Genomic DNA, 10098 nt, shown 5'->3' on the forward strand with positions numbered 1-10098 from the left:
CCATTGAAATGAATGGGCGTGCAGGAGACTTGGCGGGTGAGTCAGCTTTTTACAAGGTGGGTGACACCCACCAAAAGCGTGTGAGAGCTATGCTCTTATCGTGTAAGTATAAACTCTCAAAAGGCTTCAATGGGCTTCCATCTCCCAAAATCAGAATTTCACCCCGACGTGCTCTACGGTCATAGGTATGTGCGTTTGTGTGTGCGGGCCAAGTGCTTCCAGGATACCCTCGATATGTGTGTCTCTGTTTCATATCTCCAAATGTGTCCCCTGTCTGTTTTATCTGGGTCTGTTACTTGTTTTCATCTTTATTTCAGCTCTCTCTCTCAGTGCTGGGCACAGGTCTGTCTCTGCCTCCTGTCAGAGCTTGTCCCTGACTGTTTTTCTGGGTCTGTTCCTTGGTTTTCGTCTTTATTTCAGCTCTCCCTCTGCGAGCTGTGCACAGTTAGGTGTCTCTGCTCCTGTCAGAGCTTTTCCCTGTATACGTGCCTGACTTTTTTTTTCTGGATCTGGTACTTGTTTTCGTCTTAATTTCAGAACTCCCTGTCTGTGTTCACGGGTGGGTCTGTCCTTGTTTGCCTCCCGTCTGCGTGTTCCCAGCACAGTGCATTCCTGCATGTTTTTTGGGGGCGGGGAGGGAGGGCACTTGTTTTTGTCCTTGCTTCAGACTTCCTTTTGCTCCCGGCCCTGCTCTGTCTGTCTGTTCCCAGCACAGGCCGCTGCTCATTGTCCGTCCTTTATTTCCACCATTGGCAGTGAAAGCTCGCGTGAGTCACGCCGTGAACCCAGTGACTCGCGCTGCACGGCGGAGCGTCGCGGACTCCTGAGACGTCACGTGTGTAGGAAACGTCTTGTGCGCCCCGGGGCACGTCCGACCCCCCACCCACGCAATTCCCTACCTATCTCTCACGTCGTCTCCCTTTCACTCTCTCCCGTTCTTCCTCTTGTCTGACCTCCCCAGGCACCCCACTATTTCCTGTTGCCTGCCTTACCCTCTCTACCACTCGTATCTCTCTCCCACTTCACTACTCTGCCGCTTGATATCTGTCAGAACTCCGCCTCCTATCCCTTCCATCGGCTCCATATACCGCTCTCACTCTTCTCCTTTCTCTTGTATCTACTCAGTCCGAGTGCCGCCCTTGCCCCTCCCTTTTCTCATTTCATTTCCCGTCTAATGTCCGTTCTCTTTAGCAGTAAAAATTCCCTGCTTGGTGCCAAATGCCAAATTTCCCCCCGAGTGCGCGTGCTTGGTGCCTCTGTGCCAACTCGGGTCCCATGTTGCCCTATGGGCAGTGGCGTTTCCAGGAATCAAATTTAGGGGTTGAGGGGAGTGGGGATGGCGAGCACAGACAAAAGTAGGGGGGCCGCCTATAATAGGGCAATGTGTGTGTTTTTCCCAAATGGACGCGGCCAAAGTAGTCCAAAGCGGGCCGGATGAGGTAAAAATCATTGCTTTATACAGCAAGCAATTCTGTTGTATATATCTTGATGTCAATGATCTTGTCTCATCCTATATCGATATTAAAAATATATATCAGTATATCTCCAAAACCTGATATTTTGTCCAGCCTAACCCCTGACTTTCTAAAGACAAATACCTCCACTCAGTGTTAGCTGGGAGAATGGGAGGGTGCTCTTAATGTTTGCTTATCACTTTCTTCTGCCTGATCATTTAAAGTGAGAGCGATTTACCAGTGAGGGCCCATTAAGAGACCATTCTTTTGGATATGACGTTCTTAGTGTTTCTGTGTTCAGAAATACAAAGGGAATTTTTTTATAAAAGCACACACAGCGCCAGTTAAGTTCACTCCTGGTGTCTAATCCTCATACCATTTTATGAACTTTGATATGATACAAACAGTTTGCAATGCCTTTTGTGCATCTCGCATCTGGCTTGCGGGTGTTTTTCTGGAACGGCTGTGCAGATCCTAATTGGGACTCGGTTCCTTTCTCAGCAGTGTCTTTGGAAATTTTATAGTGCAGATGTAGCAAGAGCACTGAGAATATCCAGAGCGGGCAAGTGAACTAGAAGAGCACAGTGTGTGTCGGTGTGCGTGCTATAACAGCAGTCAACCACCGACAGATATCCTTTAAAGCACTGTCTTCTGCATAGATGGAGCCACTCTGATGTCTCAAGGGCAGTGTGCGCCTTTCAGGCCAAACGTGCGAGTGATGGCGGGGGAAAGGAGGACAGCAGATTACATCACTGAACCCCCTGCCTCCCTCAGCAAAGCTGGTGGAGTGGCTGGAAAACCCTTGTCATGGTTGAGCTGCCATCTATTAGAGCTCTGCACAGGTAATCTATGGCCAAATGCATGCAAACCTCCTAATTTGCATATGGATTGCACCAAGAGAAATTACTAAACAGAAAAGGACATCGCAATGAGCATCATCAGTCTTTGATAATTGGAGGCACCATGGAAGTGACTTTAGAATAAGTTGCCATAAGTAAGCCAAGTGGCAAATAACTTTGTGGTGCAAAATACCTACATTGCACTATTATTATATATGGAGCAACTCTATAGTCATTAGGCTTTTAAAAAATTAAGAGCATTCTCTATTAACCTAGGCTACAAAGTGAATCACTTACAGAGCTGCAGATAACACACAGTGCGCACAGGAACACACAGTTTGGTTAAATGGTGGAACCGGGACATCTTCCCATGTTTAGTTAATATAGATATTTATTAAGGTTTTGCTTTGCATTTCATGTGCTTAAATAATACTTTATAGAAATGCCTTGAAAACCAACCACATTCCATAATAAACTTTCTTTTCATAGTAAACTAACTATACATTATATACATTGTCAGAAGTATGTTGAACAATAAGAGTATGGCTTTAGTTTTGTTCTCCCCATCCTGCATGCAAAGTCACAATACGATCATATAGATTAATGAAAGCCTAACAAATCCCCCTTGGGTTTTAAAGCCATAGTAATTTCATAAAGCATGCAACATTGTGCACCCTTCTTACTTCTAATCACTCGCATTCACATTTGTAAAGGGATATAAGGCCCTGCTAATAGTCACCCCATCTCCCATCAGTGACTAATGGCCCACATTGAAATGCTCTGTTTACACAGCAACGTGAGAACCCATCTGCTGCCCAGAGCTTGAGACATTGTCCTGGCAGTCGGGCATCTCTCCCATTCGGAAAGGGTAAGGTGTCCTGCTGCCACCACTATGAGCGTGCTGAGTAAGAATTGTACTGCAAGTGGGACACCTTTCCTGTTGGGCATCTTCATTGAGGTGCCGAACGGGAGAGGTCTCCCACTGACAAAACCCCCGGCCTGGCTCTCAAAAGAGCCTAGAAAGGGTTGGAGGCGCAGCATGCCCTCCCTGCTTCCTGCTCAGTAGGCCACTGTAGGGGGGGACAGGATTTCCGAGGAGAGGCCCCACCCTAGCGACGCTACTGCCCAGGTATCACCCAGCCAGAGAAGTGAGACGCAATGCTATCTACAACTTGGCAACAGAACAGATCACATCTATCCTTAGAGGTGAGATGACCCTCTATGCCCCTGGGCCAATGCCAAGATCCCAGACATCTGTAGAGGTGAGATGACCCTCCATGTATCCCTGGGCCAAATCCCATCGTGTCCTAGTGACACTGCATGTTCAACGTGGGCTAATGTCAAGATCCTGTCTGCTGTAGAGGTGACGTAATGACATATAACCTTAAGTCAATCACTGTATCCTTTTCGGCACACAAATTGACATGCTCCATACCTCAACCCAATTCCCCTGGGCCCATTCAACCAACAGAAGGGACACAGTGCGGTATTGTGTGCTGACTCTTTTATTTTACATTTTATTTGTATACAGTTAAAAAAACCTTTACAATTCACTGAATTAAATATAATTACTCATCAGATTAAATAACAATTAAAACCTACATTAAATACAATTAGAAAACATAAAAAATGACGCCCACAGTAAATCCAAATAAAAAAGTATATGACACAATCAAGCACAGTTAGAAACCAGCAGCATCACAATAATATACCCAAGTTAATGATTTACAGCTTGTTTCTTCTTAAAAACACTTATATCACCATCCTAAAATATATATATTTTTGTAATTCATAAATGCATGGTCACTGCCTCAGCATTCTTTGAATGTACCAACTTCACTGAATTAACAAATCCAACTACTGCAATTCCCACCACTGTTTACCTCAGGCACAGGCAGTTTTTCCATAAATTCTTAATGTCTGCTGTAAGGAACACATAGTGGCAACAGTAAAGACAGACACAAGTGATCACAATTCAATGGTGTATGCAGGATGGAAAACGCCTAATCTAAATCTAAGATGGGAGCAAGCTTCGACTATCAAATGAAAAATAAGGCAGTCCTTGTGGCGTCTTCTCAACATAAAGGACCTAGGCTAAAAAAAAAAACGATTGCCAAATCCTTGCAACTAAATATAGAAAAAGTGTGGGATAGGGTTGGCAAGAAAGACAAGTGTTCGTAAATAATAAGTCAGGATGTAAGTTGCCAGGGGTCTCCCTTCTCCACGTTTTTAGCACAGGATAAGGTGAGGCTTCTGAGCACAGCACACTTCTCGAGCATTCCCCATCAAGAAATGACAGTTCCGGTTTCAACCTCTCAGAAGCCTTGACTGCCATGTCTCTTTAACTAAAGTCTCTTGCTTTCAAGGGTCAGTAAAATAACAAACAAATGAAAGTTCTTTTCAACTTGTATTTGGGATGATGATTCTTCACCCCTGGGTCCCCACTCTTCCAGGCGCAGACCCCTCTCGATTCTAAGCCTTCTCCCCCCCCCCGGTACACTATGGCCTTTCTTGTATACGCTAATCTTAATGTCTTTGTAAACAGTTCTCCATGGATATCCCTCGGCCGGGTTCACTTTTATCAACATATTTCTTGAGATTTAAGACTTTGCCCCTCTTTATTGGCAGCCGTCTGCCAGGTTCAGTCCTGCCATTTTACGCAACGATCGCGGGATTCACATCCCTTGCTTTCTCTTGATGCAGTATTCACTTCCCTTGCATTCTTAACAGTTTGTTGGTCAAAGACTTTCGATTGTTCAGGGATATTGCTAGACCTCCTGTATGACTACTTTGCCCTGTCTTGGTGGCTCTCCTACTGCCTTCTGGTATCAGTAGTTTTAATCAATATGGAATCAACCAGAGTTTCTCGAGACAGCACCCACGTGGTGCCGGTCCCCTCTTCAGCTGGTCTTCCCGTAACATTTTTACAGTTCTTTGAACTTTTCTCAATATGGCACTTTGCGACTTTCATTCAACACAGCTCGGTTGCTTATCGGCTCTCCCCTTGAATCACCGGCTGTGATGAACCACTTGGCCTTTTTGGTATCTGGAGTCAGAACGGTACCACAGTAGCAGACGTCTCTCTTGCTCCTGCTTATCGGTATATTCATGCCCCATGTACCGTTGACATCTGCTGCAAGACTGTATAGCTATTGTTCTCGGGTTTAGGTTTTCTTCCTTGAAGCGTTCGCAGGTTTGGGTTGGAAAGGGCAAGGCCGCTTCTCTCCTTGCCACCCTCTCGATTCTCGCCTCCTTTCTCCTTCTCTTGAAAGGCCGCACTTGATTAGCTGTCTCGTCGTGCGGCCTGCCTTGCTAGTACTGTGCTCTCTTCACTGACCTTTTTAGCCCTGTGGGAAAAGGAAAGGGCCACCAGGTGTGTGTGATTCTGGTCAATTGCCTGACCCTTGTATTGGGACATGTCAGGTAAATGGCTCAGGTGTTAGTCCGTTCTCTTTCGTGTTGCGCAGAAGTGTTCATGGCGGAAAAGAAGGGGGGGGCAGTATTTTTGAATGTCCTACGTGGTAGGATGGGGAAAATGTGGTGAAAGAAGGGGGACACCATGTCTCACCTGTCTGTGTCCCACTCCCCGAGAACCGCCTATCTAGGTGATCCTCCCTCACTGGTCCACCCCAAGGAACTGGATCCAATAGAGATGGCCGTGTCCTGGCCACCTGGATGACAGATCCCCGGGGACTAGCTAGGGAGACACCTTCAGGTTTCTCACACTGCCTACTGAATTAATAAAAACCTTTTAATAAAATAAGCCATTCTTTGAAAAGACAGTGCAGAGCACTCCAAGAAAAGATGTTTAGTTGTTTCAATACTATTTTCATCTTTACAAAATCAACAACTGGTATTTCCAATTCCAATCAATCTGCTTCTTAACTGAACTTCCCGGGTTGGCAACAACTTCCATCTCGGTCCCAGAAGAAGTTGTCTATAAAAACGATTTAGAAATAAAAGCAAATATGGAGCCGAAAAACCTTATTATGCTCATGAGCCAAATGGGAAAGTAAGTGATAACCATGGAATTGCTCAATAGTAACATTCCAGTCCCCATCATACATAGCCGCTTTCACTTTTGCTGGGTTGGCTTTCACGATATCTATGTCTTGGTTTATCTCTTTCAGCACATTAACACAGTAAACCTCCAAACTTCCCATTAGGCATGAACATTTTCCTTGTGCAAGCTGCGTTTCCATATATACATTCAAATCCTAGTATAATGATAATAATAATAAAAACCCTTAGGAGCAGTAATTAATCTATAAAGGCGAGCCAGTAATCTCAACTGGATGATAACCTTGGTAGGTAATAAGCCCAATGCATAACGAATCCCTGCAAGTGGAACAGCAATAGGCACTCTCAAGATTCACCTCCAAAGAGAAGCCTCCGGTTTGTCTAACAAAGCAAAAGATATGTTATTCCACAATTCCAGCCCATATACCATTTTCAGGATAATTTTACATTCGTAAAAATCTATGCCCGGTTTCATGGAAAAACAACCACATTTTCTGTCGATTTTAAGTAGTTGTTGGTCAGTGCAGAGCTTTTCTGTTTTAAGACTGAGCGTATATATTCTCAAATCCCTGCTGGGCCGATATGTGAAACCCCAAATAGGTTAAGCTTTAAGCGCAACTCAAAATAGTATTTTCCAAAACCCACTTACGGGAGCGTAATTTCTTTCTCCTGAACATTTTAATATTCTTGTTTTCCCTGGATTGATCACCAGACCATTCCATTTTGAATATTCATTAAAATCTGATAAAAGACGCTAGAAATCTATCCTTATTTTATCAAAAAATGTAAAAGTCATTAGCGTAAGCAATCCTGGGAATCCTCAAGGTGCCCAGCTTAAAAGATATAAAAGCATAGTCTTAAAAAATGTGCCTACATTGAAAACATATAAGTTAAAAAGACAGGGAGCCAAAACGCAACCCTGTCTGTGGCATGATTTGCTATTAATACTATATGACAGATCGCTGTCTTAATTTAGCCACACCTTGACTCCTGACTCTTAATGTAAACCGATTATCAATTTCAATAGACCTCCCGGCAGCCCCCACCTTGCTAATTTTAACCACAATCTGCCTCAATCCACTCTGTCAAAGGCTGCTGACAGGTCGATTGAGGCGGCATAGGTGCAGCTTAATTTATCTGCCCAAGCTTGTTCTTGGATTGCTCTAACCAAACCGTTTAGATTTGTGGAGTGGCCCTTCTGAAAGCCGGTTTGTAACGTACTTAATCTCCCGGCGGAATGCTCCCACTCCAAAAAATGTATTAATAACTCTATTACTTATTTGCAAGGCAGAATGATACCAAATGGAAGAATTATGATTCAAAAATATATTACCATACCCCTCCTTTTCTAACACAAACACTTTCCTACACCGTGACAAACAACGGACACACCAGAGCCATTTACCTGACATGTCCCAACACAAGGGTCAGGCAGAGTCAGGCAATTGCCAATAATTACACACACCTGATGGCCCTTTCTCTTCCCCACAGGGATAAAAGGCGGAGCCCGAGAGCACACTTCGAGCAAGGCTGAAAGCACAAGGAAGCAGCTATTTCGAACCAGCAGTTCAAACGGAGGACAAAGGTAGCAAGACCTGAAAGGACAACAAGGAGGTAATTGCCCTTGCCCTTTTCAACTCACTCCCGCAAAGCCTCCGAAAGGGAAATCATAAGACCGGGAAGTCCAGCTGACGTGTGGTGTGGCAGGTGTCAACGGTACACAGGGCCCTCCCGCGCTGATAGCCAAAGCCGGGAGAAGCGATTGCTGCTGTGGTGCCGTCCTTGACTCCAGAGACAAGAAACGCCAACAGTTCAGCACAGCCGGTGAGTCGGAGAGGACTGATAAACCAAACTGGGCCCAAGGTTGCAGGGGGCAACATTGTTGAACAAAGACCTTGTGACAAGGATCTTGTGTATTTGAACTTTTCAAGAAACTCCAGTGAAGGTCCAGATGCAGAGTGGTCCGGCGTCGTATGGGCGCTCATTCGAAGGACTGGTCCCCTTTGTTGAAACTACAAGTACCAGGAGGCCCTAGGAGAGGCTGGTGTCAGGAGTCAGAGGGGTCATACAAGGGTCGAGTCAAACCCCTTATACAATCCAAAGTCTCTGACACATTGACAAGTAGAACAGTAAATGGATGCCTGGCAGGGGGCTTAAAGGAATGCCTGACTGGGGGCTGAGATGCAGCCTTAGGTAAAAGGAAGAACAAAAGGGGTATAAAGGAACTGTTGTGTGAATTGTGGCAAATGTGAACCCGATGGAGGGTTGCCGATAGAAAGCTAGGGGAAGGGAACCCTGCTTTCTGATGAGATGAGCAAATCGTAAACTGTGTTATAAAATCATGAACTGTGTTAGAATGGCTATGTGAACCTGACAGAGGGATGCAAAGGGGAAAGCTGACGAGAATGAATCATGCATTGTGAGAAAGCAAAGTGAACTGGGTATTTGGCAAACGTGAACCCGGATGAGGGATGCCTGTGAATTGGGGCCAAGCTTAATACGCCCGTGAACATTGTGTCGACAAGAGTGAGCCTGGCTGAGGGTTGTCCACCGTGAACGGTTGTTCAAAAAGATATTGAGACTCTGGAATGTTACATTGTGAATGAAAGGCAGTAGTGAACCAAACGGAGGGAGGCCCATGTTGTACGAGGGGGATCCTAAGGTGAAGCGTAATCACCCCATGAAGATTTATAGAAGGAACTTTTGTTTGTGTTGATTGTAACACATTGGGTTATCTAAGGCAAGAGACTTTGAGTAAAAGAGACTTGGCCACAGAAGGCCCTGATATTTTGGAAACAAACTGTAACCTTGTGCTGGGGAGGCCCAGGAGTGTGCTGTGCTTAAGAGTCTCGCCTTGTCCCATGCTAAAAACATGGGGAAGGGAGACCCCAGTTACACCATCTTGATTTATCATTTTGAGAACACTTCTTTTATTCTTGTGAACACTATGCCACACTATTTTGTAGCATAGCGCTAAGGATTGGCAATTGTTTTTTTTAGTACAGGCCCTTTTTATTTGATTAGACTCCACTTGGACTGTATTATTATCATTTGATGGCCGTAGCTTGCTCCAATCTCAGATTTAGGTTTAGATTTGGCATTTTTATCACCCATTTATGCAGTTTAATAAACACCCTTGAACTGTGATCACTTGTCTGTATTTACTGTTGCCACCATGAGTTCCTTACAGTGGGTGTGGTGTGAGCAGGGGAGAAGGGAACGGAGGGAGGGGAGACAATGGGAATGAGAACAAGAACTTGTAGAAGCGTTCATGACAAATAGTATTTTATTTGGTCTGATATTCTGTGAGTACAACAATTGTCAATATGGGGGTGATGACTCAGTTGGAGTACATGTGTAGTGCATTGCCGCTATATAGGGACACGATTGAAAAGTACCACAAACAGTGGATGGCAGAGACACAAGGGGGGATGTAACACCCATGGCCAGAGCAGTGCACAAATGATAGAGGGGTATTGGAACACATGTCCGTGTTTTTAGCTGCAAAATACAAAGTAAAAAAGGAGGAGGAAAGAGATTTTAGAGTTATGGAAAATGGTAGAGGACAATGAGGAATGAAAGCCCCAGTATAACAATAGCCCCACCTCGAGTGTAGCATAACCAACAGCCCCAGAAGGTACACAGCCACCCTCTCCCTGAGAAGAGCTCTACCCGCTCACCACCCTCCCAGCCAGAGGATACACTAACCCCACCTATGTGCCTACACCCGCTACAGCACCACCCACATATCACACGACACCTAACTATATAGCACCACAAGATAG

General features: G+C 45.0%; 1 long non-coding RNA gene across 2 annotated transcripts; it reads left to right on the top strand.

Moving 5' to 3' along the window:
* The first annotated feature begins 886 nt into the window (after positions 1-886).
* LOC138447781 (uncharacterized) lies at positions 887-9460 on the top strand. 2 transcript variants are annotated; one of them, XR_011259944.1, is made up of 3 exons: positions 887-2296; positions 7805-8274; positions 8305-9460. It is a non-coding gene; the product is annotated as an uncharacterized lncRNA (long non-coding RNA). The 2 variants fall into 2 exon arrangements; XR_011259943.1 differs by having other exon boundaries at positions 7805-9460.
* Positions 9461-10098: the final 638 nt, after the last annotated feature.

Source organism: Ambystoma mexicanum, chromosome 3q, assembly GCF_040938575.1.
Source record: "Ambystoma mexicanum isolate Mex_15411 chromosome 3q, UKY_AmexF1_1, whole genome shotgun sequence".
NCBI lineage: Eukaryota > Metazoa > Chordata > Amphibia > Caudata > Ambystomatidae > Ambystoma > Ambystoma mexicanum.